Raw genomic sequence first — 16,435 nt, 5'->3', positions numbered from 1 at the left:
GGGGACAGGTCAGATTTATGAGGCCTCCATTCCAAGCCCTAGCTCCCAGATGACACTTCTAGACACACCCTGGGTCAGAAGGGGACCCTCTGCCTTGAAGGAAAGGACCCAGTTCTGGCTACATTCATCATCTGCAAACTAAAGAGCCCCTGGGCCCTGAATAACGAGCAACACCTAGCAGATACTACATCGAGGGTGTGATGGTTAACACTGAGTGTCACCTTGATTGGATTGAAGTATGCAAAGTATTCTTCCTGGGTGTGTCTGTGAGGGTGTTGCCAAAGGAGATTAACATTTGAGTCAGTGGATTGGGAGAGGCAGACCCAGCCTTAATCTGGGTGGGCATGATCTAATCAGCTGCCACCATGGCTAGGATTAAAGCAGGCCAAGGAACATGGAAAGACTAGACTGGCCTAAGTCTTCTGGACTCCATCTTTCTCCCATGCTGGATGCTTCCTGCCTTCGAATATTGAACTGTAAATTACTTAGTTCTTGGACTCTTGGACCAACACCAGTGGTTTGCCTGGGAATCTCGGGCCTTTGGCCACAGACTGAAGACTGCACTGTTGGCTTCCCTACTTTTGAGGTTTTGAGACTCACACTGGTTTCCTTGCTCCTCAGCTTGCAGATGGCCTATTGCTGGACTTAACCTTGTGATCATGTGAGTCAATACTCCTTAATAAACTCCCCTTCATAAATACATCTATCCTATTAGTCCTGTACCTCTAGAAAACCCTGACTAATACAGCGGTCCTTGGGTGAATCTCTGAGACATGCTGCATTCAGGTGAGACTCAGCACATAACCAGCTGTGGTGGCTATGGGGCAAAAACTCCTTTTGCTAGAGAAAAGCTGAGGGAAAATAAAGGGGACCTTGTCATGTACCTTAGGTACCAGCACACCCACAGGGGTTAGAGCACCAAGTGGGATCTTGGTGTCTCCAGTTCTAGGACTTGACTCTTGAACAGAATTTCTGGACCTGCCCTAGTCCAGAGGGGAGCCCACAGCCCTCAAGGATGAGTCCCAGGCCAAGCAAAATTCACCACATGCTGACTTAAGAGACCATGGGCCTTAAGACAACATTGGTGGGAGTCTGGCAGTACTCCTCGTGGCCTGAGGTGGTGGTGGCTATGGGGTGAGGCTCCTCCTCCTTTGGAAACAGGGGCAAAGATTGGGAAGTATGCCATCATGTGGTTTTAGTGCCAGCTCAGCCATAATACAATAGAACACCAGGTAGACTTCCAAGGATTTTGGCTCTAGTCCCTGACTCCCAGATGGCACTTCTGGACCAATCGGGGCTTAGGGGATCTCACCCTGAAGGGAAGGACACATGTCTTGCCCGCTTTGCCATCTGCTGATTGTAGAATCACAGGGCCTTGAGTGAACATAAGCAGTAACCAGGTTAGGGCAGGTTTTGGGAAGACACAGTGCTGTGCTGTCTTCAGGTCTGACCCAGTATGGTAAGAGTGGTGGTGGCCACAAGGGTAATTGTGTCATTCCACCCCCAGCTTTAGGTGTCTCAGAACAGATATATATATATATCTCTGTGTGTGTGTGTATATATATATACACACATATATATACACATGTATATATATACACACACACACAAACACATACAGACAGAGAGAGAGAGAGAGTCCTGTATGTTTGGGACAAAGTAAGGGAAGGGAACAAGAGATTCTGCTTGGAAATCCAGAGAATTCTCTCAAACCTTGTCCAAGACCATCAAGGTAGCACACTTACGAGTCCATAAGAACCACAGCACTGCTGGACTTGCAGTGCCCCCTGAAGTAGCTACAGCTTAAGATTATAACACCTAAGGGCTTTCAAATATCTGAAAAGCCTTCCCAAGAAGGATGGCAACAAATAAGCCCAGACAGTGAAGACTACGATAAATACCTAACCATTCATTGCCCTGACACTGAAGAACATCTATCACATCATCATCATCCAGGAAAATATCACTTCACAAAATAAACACTATAAGGCAGCAGGGAACAATCCTCGATAAACAGATATATGTGACTCTTCAGATAGAGAATTCAAAATAGCTCTGTTGAGGAAACTCTGAGAAATGAAAGATAATCCAGAGAAAGAATTCAGAATTCTATCAGATAAATTTAAATAAGAGATTGAATCATTAAAAAGAATCAAGCAGAAATACTGGAGCCGAAAAATGCAATTGAGATACTAAAGAATGCATCAGAGTTATTAATAGCAGAATGGATCAAGCAGAAGAAAGAATTAGTGAATTTGAAAACACATAGTCAGAGGCAACAAAAGAAAAAAGAATAAAAACCAATGAACCACGACAATAGGATCTAGAAAATAGCTTCAAAAGGATATTTGCCTTTATATTTCTAAGACTTATTGGCCTTAAAGAAGAGGTAGACAAAGAGGGGTAGAACATTTATCCAAAGAAATAATAGCAGACAACTTATAAAACCTAGAGAATGATATCAATAATACAAAGGTTAAAGAACACCAATCAGGTTTGACCCAAAGCAGACTATGTGAAAGCATTTAATAATCAAACTCTCAAAGGTCAAGGATTAAAACAAAAGAAGAATAATACTAAAATCAGCAAGATAAAACAAACAAAGAACATGCGAGGGAACTCTGACATGTCTGGAAGTATACTTTTAAGTGAAAACCTTACATAGCAGGAGAGGGGGCATGACATACTTAAAATGTTGGAGGCGGAAAAATACTTTTACACTAGAATATTATATCCAGCAAAAATATCCATCAAATATGAAGGAGAAATAAAAACTTTCTCAGAAGAACAAAAGCTAATGGATTTCATCAATACCAGGACTCCGCCACAAGAAATGCTAAAGGGAATACTTCAGTCAGAATGAAAAGGACATTTATGAGCAATAAATAATCACCTGAAAGTATAAAATTCACTGATAATAGTAATACACAGAAAATTACAGACTATCATAACACGGTAACTGTGGTGTGCAAACTATTCTTATCCTAAACAGAAAAACTAAACAATTAACCAATGAAAAATAGCAACTACAACAATTCTTCAAGGCATAGTCAATACAGTAAGATATAAATAAAAATAACAAAAAGCTAAAAAGCAGGGGTCTGAAGTTAAGGCATAGCCTTTTTATTAGAATTCTTTTTGCCTATTTGTTTATGCAAATAGTGTCAAGTTGTTATCAGGTTAAAATAATGAGTTATACGATAGCGTCTGGAAGCCTCATGGTAACCTCAAACCATAAAACATATAAAGGATACACAAAAAAATAAAAAGCAAGAAACTCAATCATATCACCAGAGAAAATCACCTTCATTAGAAGAAGACAGGAAGGAAAGAAGAAAGAGAAGACCACAAAACAACTATAAATCAACCAAAAAATGGCAGAATTATGTCCTTACTTATCAAGAACAACATTAAATGTAAATGGACTAAACTTTCCATTCAAAAGACATAGACTGGCTGAATTTATGAGAAAACAAGACCCATGGATCTTACAAGAAATACACATCACCTATAAAGACACACATAGACTGAAAATAAAGCATGAAAAAAGATATTCCAAGCCAATGGCAACCAAGAAAGAGCAGGAGTCACTATACTTATATCAGACAAAATAGGTTTCAAGACATAAACCATATGAAGAGACAAAGGAGGTCACTATATAACGATAAAGGTGTCAATTCATGTATTAGTCCATTTTCACACTGCTGATAAAGACATACCTGAGATTAAGAAATTTACAAAAGGAAGAGGTTTAATGAACTTACAGTTATATACAGCTGGGAAGCCTTCACAATCATGGAGGAAGGAAAGGAGGAACAAGTCACATCTTACATAGATGGCAGCAGGCAAAAAGAGGGAAAACGTGCAGGAGAACTCCTCTTTATAAAACCATCAGATCTCGTGAGACTTATTCACTATCACAAGAACAGCATGGGAAAGATTTGCCCCCACGATTCAATTGCTTCCCACTGGGACCCTCACACAACACGTGTTGGAGCACCTAGATACATAAAGGAAATATTACTAGAGCTTAAGAGAGATAGGACCCAATATAATAATTTCTGGAAACGTCATGACCCCACTGTCAGCACTGGACAGATATTCCAGACAGAAAATCAACAAAGAAACTTCAGACTTAATTTGCACTGGGGTTCCAATGGATCTATATTTACAGAACATTTCCTCCAAGAGCTACAGAATACATGTTCTTTTCCTTAGCATATGACTCATTCTCATGGATAGACTACATGTTAAATCCCAAAACAAGTCTTAAGACATTCAAAAAAAAAAAAAAATCAAACATCTCTGATCAGGATTGAATAAAAGTGGAAATAAATAACAAGAGGAATATGGGAATCTATGTAAATACATGAAAACTGAACAATATGCTCCTAAATGACCAGTGGATCAATGAAGACATAAAAAAGGAAATTGAAAATTTTCTCAAAATAAATAATAACGGAAATAAACATCAAAACCTATGGAACATATCAAAAGCAGTACTCACTGGGCAGTTTATAGCTAAAAATACCTACATCAGAAAGGAGGAAAACTTCAAATAAACAATTTAACAATGTACCTTAAAGAACTAGAAAAGCAAGAGCAAACCAAACTCAAAATTCGTCAATGAAAAGAAACAATAAAGATCAGATCACCAAAGAATAAATAAATTTTATTTTTTATGAAATTGAAATAAAAAATACAAAAGATCAATGAAACAAAAAGTTGGTTTTTATAAAAGTTAAACAAAATTGAGAAACCTTTAGACAGGCTACGAGAAAAAAAGAGAAGATCCAAATAAATAAAATCAGACATGAAAAAGGATGCATTACAACTGATACTAAAGAAATTCAAAGGTTCATCAGCAACTAGTATGAGCAACTATATGCAAATAAATTGGAAATTCTAGAAGACATGGACAAATTCCTAGATGCACATAACCTACCAAGATTGAGTCAGGAAGAAATCAAAAATCTGAACAGACCAATAACAAATAACAAAATTTAAGCTGTAACAAGAATTACCCATTTGGTTACCCATAAATAAAATCACAAAACACAATCACTTCACTGCTGAATGCTACTAAACATTAAAAACAAAACAAAAAAATTAATACCAACCCTACCCAAACTGTTCAAAAAAAAATACAACAGGAGAAAATACTTCCAGACTCATTCTATGAGGCCAGTATTACACCGATACCAAAACCAGACAAAGATATCAAAAAAAAAAAAAAAAAAAAACAAAGGAAAACTACAGGCTAATACCTCTGATGAATATTGATGCAAAAATCCTCCACAAAAATACCATCACACTGAAGTCAACAACGTATTAGAAAGATCATTCATCATAATAACCAAGTGAGATTTATCCCTGGGAAGCAAGCATAGTTCAACATATGCAAATCAATCAATGTGACACATCATATCAACAGAATGAAGGATAAAAACCATATGATCATTTCAACTGATGCTTAAAAAGCATTTGATAAAACTCATTATTTCCTCATGATAAAAACCCTCAAGAGACTGGGTATAGAAGGAACGAAACTTTATGTTAACATAACAAAACATTTTTAAAAGCCATATAGGACAGACCTACAACTAACATCATACCGAATGGGGAAAAACTGAAAACCTTTCCAGTAAGATCTGGAACACGACACGAATACCCGCTGTCACCACTGTTATTTAACACAGTATTCATGGTCCTAGCTGGAGCAATCAGACAAAAGGAAGACATAGTGGACACACGAATTGGAAAAAAATAAGTCAAATTATCCTTGTTTGCTGATAATATGATCTTATATTTGGAAAAACCTAAATACTCCACAAGAAAACTATAATAACATAAACAAATTTAGCAAAGTTGCAGGATCCAATATCGACATACAAAAATCAGTAGCATTACTATATGCCATGAGTGAACACTGTATAAATAAAATTTTAAAATAATTCCATTTATAATAGCCACATATAAAATTAAATACCCAGGAATTAACCAAAGAAGTGAAAAATCTCTATAATGAAAACTATAGAACACTGAAGAAAAAATTGAATAGGAAACCAAAAAATTGAAAAATATTTCATGTTCATTGATGGGAAGAGTCAGTATTATTAAAATGCCCATACTATCCAAAGTAATCTACAGATGCAATGCAATCCCTATTAAAATTACCAATGACATTCTCCACAGAAATAGAAAAAACAGTCCCAAAATTTATATAGAACCACAAAAGACCCAGAATAACCAAAGCTATCCTAAGCAAAAAGAACAAAAAGGGAGGAATTACATGACTTTACATTATACTGCAGACCTACAATAAACTAAACAGCATGGTACTGGTATAAAAACAGGATCATAGACCAATGGCGCAGAATAGAGAATTCAGAAACAAATTTGCACACCTATGGTAAACTTAACTTCGACAAAGGTGCAAAGAACGTACACTGGGGAAATGAGCCTCTTCACTAAATGGTGCTGGGAAACTGGAATATTCACGAACAGAAGAATGAAACTATATTTCTATCTCTTGCCAAACACAAAAATCAAATCAAAATAAATTAAAGACTTAAATCTAAGAAATCAAACTATGAAACTACCACAAGAAAGCTTTGGGGGAAAGTCTCCAGTACACTGGCCTGGGCAAAGGCTCCTCGAGCACAAGAAGCACAGGCCCCACAAGCACAGGCCACCAAAGCAAACATGGACAAACAAGATCACATCAAGTTACAAAGTTTCTGCAAAGTAAAGATTACAATCAACAAAGTGAAGAGAAAACTCAAAAATGGGAGAAATATTTGCAAGCAAACCCTCTGACAAGGGATTAATAACCAGAATATATATGAGTAGCTCAAACACCTCTATAGGAATAAAATCTAATAATTTGAACAAAAAATGGGCAAAATATTTGAAGAGACATTTCCCAAAAGAAGACATACAGATGGCAAACAGGCATATGAAAAGATGCCTAACATTACTGATCATCACAAAAATGCAAATCAAAACTACAATGAGATGTTACCTCACCGCAGTTAAAATGGTTTTCATCCAAAAGACAGGCAATAACAAATGCTAGCAAGGATGTAGAGAAAAGGGAATCCTTGTTCACTGTTGGTGGGAATGTAAATTAGTACAACCACTGTGGATAACAGTTTGTAAGTTCCTCAATAAACTAAAACTTGAGCTTCCATATGATCCAGCATTCCTACGGCAGATATCAAAGTGATGTCTGCACTCCTATGTTTGTTGCAGCAGTGTTTACAATAGCTAAGATTTAGAAGTCACCTAAGTGTTCATTTAAGATGACTGGATAAAGAAAATGTGGTACATATACACAATGGGGTATTATTCAGCCATAAAAAAAAAGAATGGTGTCCATGGGTAGACCTGGAGACCATTATGTTAAGTGAAATAAGCCAGGCACAGAAGGACAAACATGACATGTTTTCACTTATTTGTGGAATCTAAAAATCAAATCTATTGAACTCGTGGACAAAGAGATTAGAAGGTGGTTACCAGAGGCTAGGAAGGGTAGTGAGCAGTGGCAGGGAAGGTGAGGATTGTTAATGGGTACCAAAAAAATAGAAGGAATGAATAAGACCCACTATTTCACAGCAAATAGGGTGACTATAGTCAATAATAATTTAATTGCATATTTTAAAATAAAAAATATAATTGGATGATTTGTAACAAAATAAATGCTTGAGGGAATGAATATTCTATTTTCCCTGATGTGCTTATTTCATATTGCATGCCTGTATCTAAACATCTCATGTACCCCACAAATATATACACCTACTATGTACACACAGAAATTTAAATAAATAAATAATTTTTAAAAATCAGTAAAGGTAATCTGAAATTTTGTTGCAACCATGCTTTACCCAAAATAGTAGAGATTTCAATTAAAATGGAATTTTTAAAAGATTGGAGGAACACTTTTAAAATATAGTCTTGTTCCTTTATATTATAATTGATAAGGTCCAGTTTCAAAAATATAAAACATTCTAGACATTCTCTAGCTTTGTATCAAATCTCTAGATTTGTATCAATATGTATTTTGATACAGGTGATGATAAAGGTACATTTGGATTTCAGCAGCCTATAAACAGGTAATAGATGTTTGAGGGGTCTGTCAAAAGCAATATGCCAATTATTCATAAGAAACATCTATGATATCTCTTTCCTCTAGGGCCATGCATTGAAGAGTAAATGAATATTTTATTCCATTACCTGTACCTGTTTCTGTATTAAATGCAAATAGTCTGGAATCGGTGTACACATCATTAGCAGCAGGAGAATCATTTTAACTCATTATTATTATTATTATTATTATTATTAACATTTTACACTGCAAATAACTAAAACTCAACTCAGATTTGTGTAATAATTACAGATTAACATTTGGTGTTCCAAATATAGAATATTTTATTCAGTGGATTAAATAATTAATTTGCCATATTTTGTCTCTACTTTATATAGTTTCAGTCCCATGCCAAGTGTGGGTCCTTTTACCATAAAAATACTAAAGCTGCATCACCAGATTCACATCTGCAATTCAGTGTCCACACACACTACTCAGGTTACCATCGGAACAGTATGGGGAATTCTTTATCAGAATGTCCCCTTCAGTAAATAAATACCTGATCATATTGTTAAACAACCTATTGAATGGATAGTTCCAAAATAATCATGAAGAATGAGATTACTGTTATTGGTGAAATGGTTGGTTCACACCCCTGGCGCTGTAAGTTACTTTGTTTACAACTCCCAAATCTCAATGGCTTACAAAATGGGGGTATTTCTCATTTATATTACCTATTGAGTATGAGTCAAGTGCAACTCTTTTTTCCATTTTTATCTTTATTCCTGTTTCTTGTGTCACAAACTCACTGGCTCCCAAACTCACTTTGTCACTACCATGGCAAAGAAACAGGACATTGGTGGGACTAGGTAATGACATCTAAAGCATTTGTTTGGATGTGGAAGCCTTCATGTTTAATCATCTTGCATCCAGAGCAAGTCACAAAGTGCACATCCAAGACATGAGGTGCATTAAAGACAATTTTCTTTGTTTCCAGGTGTTGCAATTGCAGTTCCTCGATCATTTAATGAGATTTCATATATGGTTAAGGTCTGTGTTCGGCTTCATACTGTGCCCTCATACTAGTCAGCCTTTTACTACTCATGATACACAAAGGGCATCCACAACATCCACAACGTATCAGTGGCATTGCTTTTGGTGTTTTAGTCATGAAGTCTTTTCCCATGCCTATGTCCTGAGTGGTATTGCCTAGGATTTCTTCTAGGTTTTTTATGGTTTTAGGTTTTATGTTTAAATATTTAATCCATCTTGAGTTAATTTTTGTATAAGGTGTCAGGAAGGTGTCCAGTTTCTGTTTTTTGCATATGGATAGCCAGTTTTCCCAGCATCATTTACTAAATAGGGAATCCTTTTCCCATTGTTTGTTTTTGTCAGGTTTGTCAAAGATCAAATGGTTGTAGATTTGTGGTGTTATTTCTGAGGCCTCTGTTCTGTTCCATTAGTCTATATATCTGTTTTGGTACCAGTACCATGCTGTTTTGGTTACCAGGGCCTTGTAGTAGGGTTTGAAGTCAGGTTGCGTCATGCCTCCAGCTTTGTTCTTTTTGTTTGTTTAGGAATGTCATGGCTATACAGGCTCTTTTTTGGTTCCATATGAAACTTAAAGTAGTTTTTTCTAGTTCTGTGAAGAAAGTCAGTGGTAGCCTGATGAGAATAGCATTGAATCTATAAATTACTGTGGGCAGGATGGCCATTTTCACAATATTGATTCTTTCTATGCATGAGCATGGATTTTTTTTTCCATTTGTTTTTGCCCTCTCTTAATTCCTTAAGCAGTGGTTTGTAGTTCTCCTTGAAGAGGTCCTTCACACCCCTTCTAAGTTGTATTCCTAGGTATTTTACTTTCTTTGTCGCAGTTGCAAACGGGCGTTCACTCATGATTTGGCTCTCTGTTTGTCTGTTACTGCTGTATAGGAATGCCTGTGAGTTTTACACATTGATTTTGTATCCTGAGACTTTGCTGAAGTTGATTATCAGCTTAAGGAGTTTTTGGGCTGAGACGATGGAGTTTTCTAAATATATAATCATGTCATCTGCAGAGACAATTTGACTTCCTCTCTTCCTATTTGAATATCCTTTCTTTCTTTCTCTTGCCTGATTGCCCTGGCCAGAACTTTCAATACTATGTTGAATAAGAGTGGTGAGAGAGGGCATCCTTGTCTTGTACCAGTTTTCAAAGAGAATGTTTCAAGTTTTTGCCCATTCAATTTGATATTGGCTATGGGTTTGTCATAAATAGCTCCTATTATTTTCAGACATGTTCCATCAATACCTAGTTTATTGAGAGGAGCTAGCATGAAGGTTGCTGAATTTTATCAATGGCCTTTTCTGCATCTATTGAGATAATCAAGTGGTTTTTGTCATTGGTTCTGTTTATGTGATGGATTACATTTATTGATTTGCATATGTTCAACCAGCTTTGCATCCCAGGGTGAAGCTGACTTGTTTGCTGTGGATAAGCTCCTTGATATGCTGCTGGATTCAGTTTTCCAGTATTTTATTGATGATTTTCGCATTGATGTTCATCAGGGATATTGGCCTGAAATTTTATTTTATTTTTTTTGTTGTGCCTCTGCCAGGTTTTGGAATCAGGATGATGCTGGCCTCATAAAATGAGTTAGGAAAGAGTCCCTCTTTTTTAATTGTTCAGAATAGCTTCAGAATGAATGGTACCAGCTCCTCTTTGTACCTCTGGCAAAAAATTCGGTTGTGAATCCGTCTGGTCCTGGGCCTTTTTTGATTGGTGGGCTCTTAATCAATGTCTCAATTTCAGAACTTGTTCCTGGTCTATTCAGGGATTTGACTTCTTCCTACCGTAGTCTTGGGAGGGTGTATGTGGCCAGATATTTATTCATTTATTCTAGATTTTCTTTTTTATTTGCATAGAGGTGTTTATAGTAATCTCTGATGGTAGTTTGTATTTCTGTGGGATCAGAAATTTGAAATATGTATACAAAGACATTTTTTCTCTGAGCTTTACTGAAAAGGAGGTAAGAAAGTATATCGTGTTTTCTTATGGCAAGACAAACTGTAAGAAAGATTTTAAAGCATCTCTATGTAGTCTATGAAAATCGTGGAATTCTGATCCAAATGCCAAATTTTGCAGATTCCTCTTGAGGTATTAAATGGGATATGAAGTGAGGGGATATCAAAAGCAACCTTGGTGAATCTATCGCACAACTTCAAAAATTGTCTACACATGGCAAACACTGTTATACAAAAGGGAAATATTTTCACGTCTCTACCCACTGCACATTTTTATATTAATCCTATACATAACCTTCTTGCATCCATAATTGCCTCAACATACTTATTTAGCAATATGCATCTTTTTAAACATAATTATTATACTATTATCAAATCTAAAACAAGTTATTATCACTTAATATCACAAAATATTCTATGTTTAAATTTTGATTGTCATATATGTATATTTAAGAATCAGAATCTAAGAGAAACCTGCCTATTTAAGTAGTTTAAGAAGTCTATTATGCATTTTGAGACTGATATTATATATAAATATATGAGTTATATAGACGTGAAAATATTTCCCTTTTGTGTAACAATCTTTACCATGTGTAGACAATTTTTGAAGTTGTGTGATAGATTGATTCTTTTAGATTCTATAAATAAATCATATCACATTCTTAAGTTATATTAATACTTATTAAAATTTATAACATTATTATACCTATAGTTTTTATGTCAAATTCAACCCAAATCCTTGAAAACAATTATTGTTGTTGTCTTAAATTTTCCAATTGTGGAAGGCAAAGTAATCAATTTCACCCATTAAAGCTTGCTATGATACTTTTATATTTTGTTAAACACTTTAATATACAACAGTATTTAACTTGATAAAATTAACTTAAACATTTACCTCATTAAAATGTGTTTTTCTAGGTTTTCCTATTAATACAATCATTTAAAAATATTCCTAATAGAAACATTTATTTTTGCCTTTGCAATAACTTTTAGGATAAATCACTAGAAAGGTTTGTATAATATAAAACTGTATGTATACATGAAATAAAACATAATTTTCAGGATATTCTTAAATACTGTATTCATGCTTCTAACAAAGAATGAGAAAATTAACTTGACTACATTCAATGTAGGTATGTGTATGTATATATGTGTATGTGCATGTATTTTTCACTTGAGAAAACCAAAGTGTCAAAACAAAACATTCAATGAATAATGGTAATTTCAAGTGGCGTTGTGGATTTTTTAAAAGAAATTTATTATAAGGCTTGAAATATAATTTTAGGAAGTTTATAAAAATACAGACATTATATTAGTACATGTTTTTAATATAATGGGTTAATTGTATTTTAAATGTAATTCTTATATATTCTTACAATTTTAGTGGGAAGGAGGTGGAAGCTTTGGATTATCTTTTTCTTCCTATAGTGTGTTGGGTGATTGAAACTGGCTTCCACAAAAGGAACAATACATTTTTAGACATCCTTTGAAAAAACAAGCATATGTAATAACTTTATTATTGTTGGGGTTTTGAAAATAGCCACATCTTTCAACACTTGGAAAGGCAGAAGGTTCGGTTTTCTTTCCAGAGACACTAATAACATTCTATAGACATTGAATGTGGAAACAGAGAGAACATACAAGTGAAAGGAATTTTCCTATTCATTTTTTTAAGTAGAAAGTTACTCTCGAGGACATTTTTCATTGACACCAGAACATTGTCAGTGCTAACGCTGTAGATGATAGGATTGAGTGTAGGTGCAAGGCAAGGCAGGCATAGGATACTTATAGAAACATAACCTGGCCTGAAATGTGGTATGATTTAAGTCTCATATACATATGTGAAAATGAATTGAGTCCCAGTACGTTACAACTGCAATCATGTGGATGGAACAAGTGGAAAATGACCTTTTCCACGCCTCTCATAATGTCATCTGGAGGACAGCTCATGGAATTTGGACAGAAGCAACACAAATCATGGAGAAAGAATGATCAAAAATATGATGTTGCTTACATTAACTCCTCATTCATCCTGTAATGTGTCTACACAAGAAAATCTGATGTAGATATAAGAATATATATTTTTTACCTAAAATAAGTTTCAACTTGTTAACTTACTAAGCCAGGTAGCAACTTATTGAGTAGAATGGATTTACTTAGGCACTATACAGACTAATGGCTAATGGCCTCTTAAACTCTCTAAGTGAATATAAAGTTTTACCTTATTTTGTCTAATTAATGTCTTGCTTACTTTACTTATAGCATAAGAACTCCTCAACAGAAGTTGTGTTTCTTCTCAAATCAATTTCCACAGAAGTTTAAAGGACACATCCAGCTACCAGTGACCTACAACGGGATGTTCAGGAGACTACCCGTATCTCCACTGATACCCAGGTATCGGTACACTCACCACTACAAATGCATGTCTTTAGATTGTGATATACTATACCTTTTAGTGTACTAATTATTTCTATGTGCAGTACTTTAGATTTGTGGTTGACGCTTAAAATACCTAACTTTCCACTTCCAATTTCATCCAAGTATGCTTTACAATCCCATGCTGATTGAACCATGCTCTTTACACTGTTTATTAAGAAATATATATGTGTGTGTGTGTGTGCACGTGTGTGTGTGTATGTGGGCATGTTTATTTATATACAGTCTTCTACTACCCTCAATGTAGGACTTTCTATGTTGCTATATCCCCAATACGAAAAAATATGTTTTTTAGCCCTATCACAGAGTATTTTTGAATTTTAATCTGTCAATTCAAAAATCTCTGAATTCTGACTTCTAAATTCCTATATCGTCCTCAGATCTTTTCTGCAGAATGACTTTCTCTTGCTTGCAATAATATCTTGGTAGTGCGATTTTTACTGTCTCTGATTTCATGCTGTTCTTGGGTCCACATTAGGTATTACTATGAGTTGCAAAAGCAGGTTTTAAAAAATATACAGCACATGATGCATCTAATATTAACATTAGCACTTCCAGTCAATTTTGAACTTCTTTTAGCAATACATTTTTATATATCATTATGCTAGTAATTTTTCCCTAGCACACCAGGGACAGGAGACTGTTACAGGTCTGGAATCAAGCAAAAAAAATCTCAATTGCCAGGGAAAAAATGTTATTAATATATAATAATTGCTTATTTTATGTCTAAATCATCAACATTAAATAGTTTTATTATTAGAAGGTAACTTGATAGTTTATTTAAGGTCCTTAACATATACTGCCGCAATGTTCTTTTTAAAATGTTTGTATCATATTTCAGGTACGCCGACAATACGTTATGATGCCCAACTCCCTAAAACATTGTTAACATTTACTACTATTGTTTTAAAATTTCCAATTGTGAAAGGCAAAATAATGATTTTTCATTAAAGTTTCATATATATCTTCATATTTTATGTTAAATATTTAATAATATTTCTCTAGTATAAAACATTTAGTTAACATCCTACAATAAAGTTAACCTGAACATTTACTTCATTAAAATGTGTTTTTCTAGTTTTTACTCTGAATAACATTATTTAGGGGAGAGGCGCTCAGAGCCGGGAGCGGGGCTGAGCAGCAGCCGAGCCTGGGAGAGGAGGCCTCGGAGCCAGCCCCACCCCTGAACTGCTCATGGGGGAGGAGGAGGTCCCTGACCAAGCCCCATCCCTGAGCTGCTGATCGGAGAAGAGTACCCTGAACCAGCCCCATCCGTGAACTGCTGGTGGAAAGGAGGCCCCTGAGCCAGGCCCATCCCTGAGCTGCTGGTGGGAGAGGAGGAGGCCTGACAGTCGGGAGCAAGAAGGGAGACCATCCCCGTCCCCAAGGGGCCCTCTCGCCTGATACCTCGGTCCGGAAGGCGTGCCCAGCTGCCCTTCCTCAGGAGACACCAGTGTGTAGAGCAGAGCCCTTCCTGTCAAGAGGGTCTTCACGCTCTCATCGTGGTCCGCGGTCACGGGAGAGAGGCCATCCTGGACCCACAAGCACGCCCACCACTGCCAAAGACGCCGCGGCGGGTCTTAGAGCAGCGCGTCGTCCAGCAGCCCCGCGAGTGAGCCCAGGGCGCAGGTGCGGAAGATGATAAAGAGGCTCCACCTGGTGGCCGCAGCGGGTCCTGCAGCAACGCGTCCTCCAGGAGCCCCCGCGAGTGAGGGGCGCAGGTGCGGAAGATGATAAAGAGGCGCCACCTGGTGGCCGGGTCGGTGATTGGCTCCAAGAGCAATAAAGACAGCGGGAACCTGGGCCAAGGCGCCCGTGGCAAGGGCGTGAGTGCTTGGACCCTGCCAGATGGACGTCTCCGGTTGCCTGAGGGTCATCTGCAATGTGGGCAACTACCGGGAGACGGCACCGCCAAAAATCAACGCCCTCGAAAAAAGTAAACGAGACGGACTAGGAGAACCAGCTCCTGTGTGTCTTGGGGTGTGACTGGTTCACCCTCCACCGTCCGTGTACAGCACTTTAAGCTCCTGGGCAGGCACACCCTTGAGTTCCCGAAGAATAACTTCCAGCCATTCCCCTCCCACATGTCTGGCACGTGGCCCACCAGCTCTGCACACCCTTAGATTTCTGCATGAGAACCGGCTGACCCACACACCCGTAAACCAAGAACATCCTGCGTGTGGATTCTGAATTACACACCTTCCACAGAGAGCACAGGAGCAATGAGAAGTCAGCGAGGACCACCAGCGTCCGAGTGGCTGACATCCGCAACGCCATCGCTGACCGTGAGCATCACACCGCCATGGTGACGACCGTCACTGTCGCCTGCCTGAACTGATCCTTGATCTGGGCTGGACACGCGCCTACCATGTCCGGGCCATGGGCTGCATTCTCTTTAAGTACTACCAGGTTTCACACTCTTCCAGACCTATGAAAACCAAGAGCACCCGGTGATGATGAAGACCCTAGGGCCCAGCCCATTACGCGTGATCTCCTGTACCGAGAAGCAGAAATATTTCTACAAAGAGGGCCTAGTTTGGGATGAGAACAGCTCGGACGGCCCATATGAGAAGAACTGCAAACGTCTGAAGAGTGACATGCTCCAGGACTCTCTGAAGTACGTGTAGCTGTTTGACCTGATGAGGAGGGTGGTAAAATTGGACCCTGCCCAGCACATCAAACTGGCTGAGACTCTTCTGCAGCCCTTCTTTGCTGGTCACCCTCAGTCGTTGTCCTTCCCAACCACAACCCAAGCAGATGACAGGCACAGGACACCGCATGAGGAGAGTGGAACTGGGCTGCCCAGTCCCCTTTCTCCAGCCCCTACCACTAGGTCCCGGGACCAGAACCACCCAGTGAGCAGCGCAATGTGAAGGAAGGCGGGAGCCTGCAGGGGAGCCGAGGTGG

Source organism: Theropithecus gelada, chromosome 1 (genome assembly GCF_003255815.1).
Source record: "Theropithecus gelada isolate Dixy chromosome 1, Tgel_1.0, whole genome shotgun sequence".
Taxonomy (NCBI): domain Eukaryota; kingdom Metazoa; phylum Chordata; class Mammalia; order Primates; family Cercopithecidae; genus Theropithecus; species Theropithecus gelada.
The sequence above is the reverse complement of the archived record's forward strand: the minus strand, read 5'-3'. Positions refer to the sequence as shown.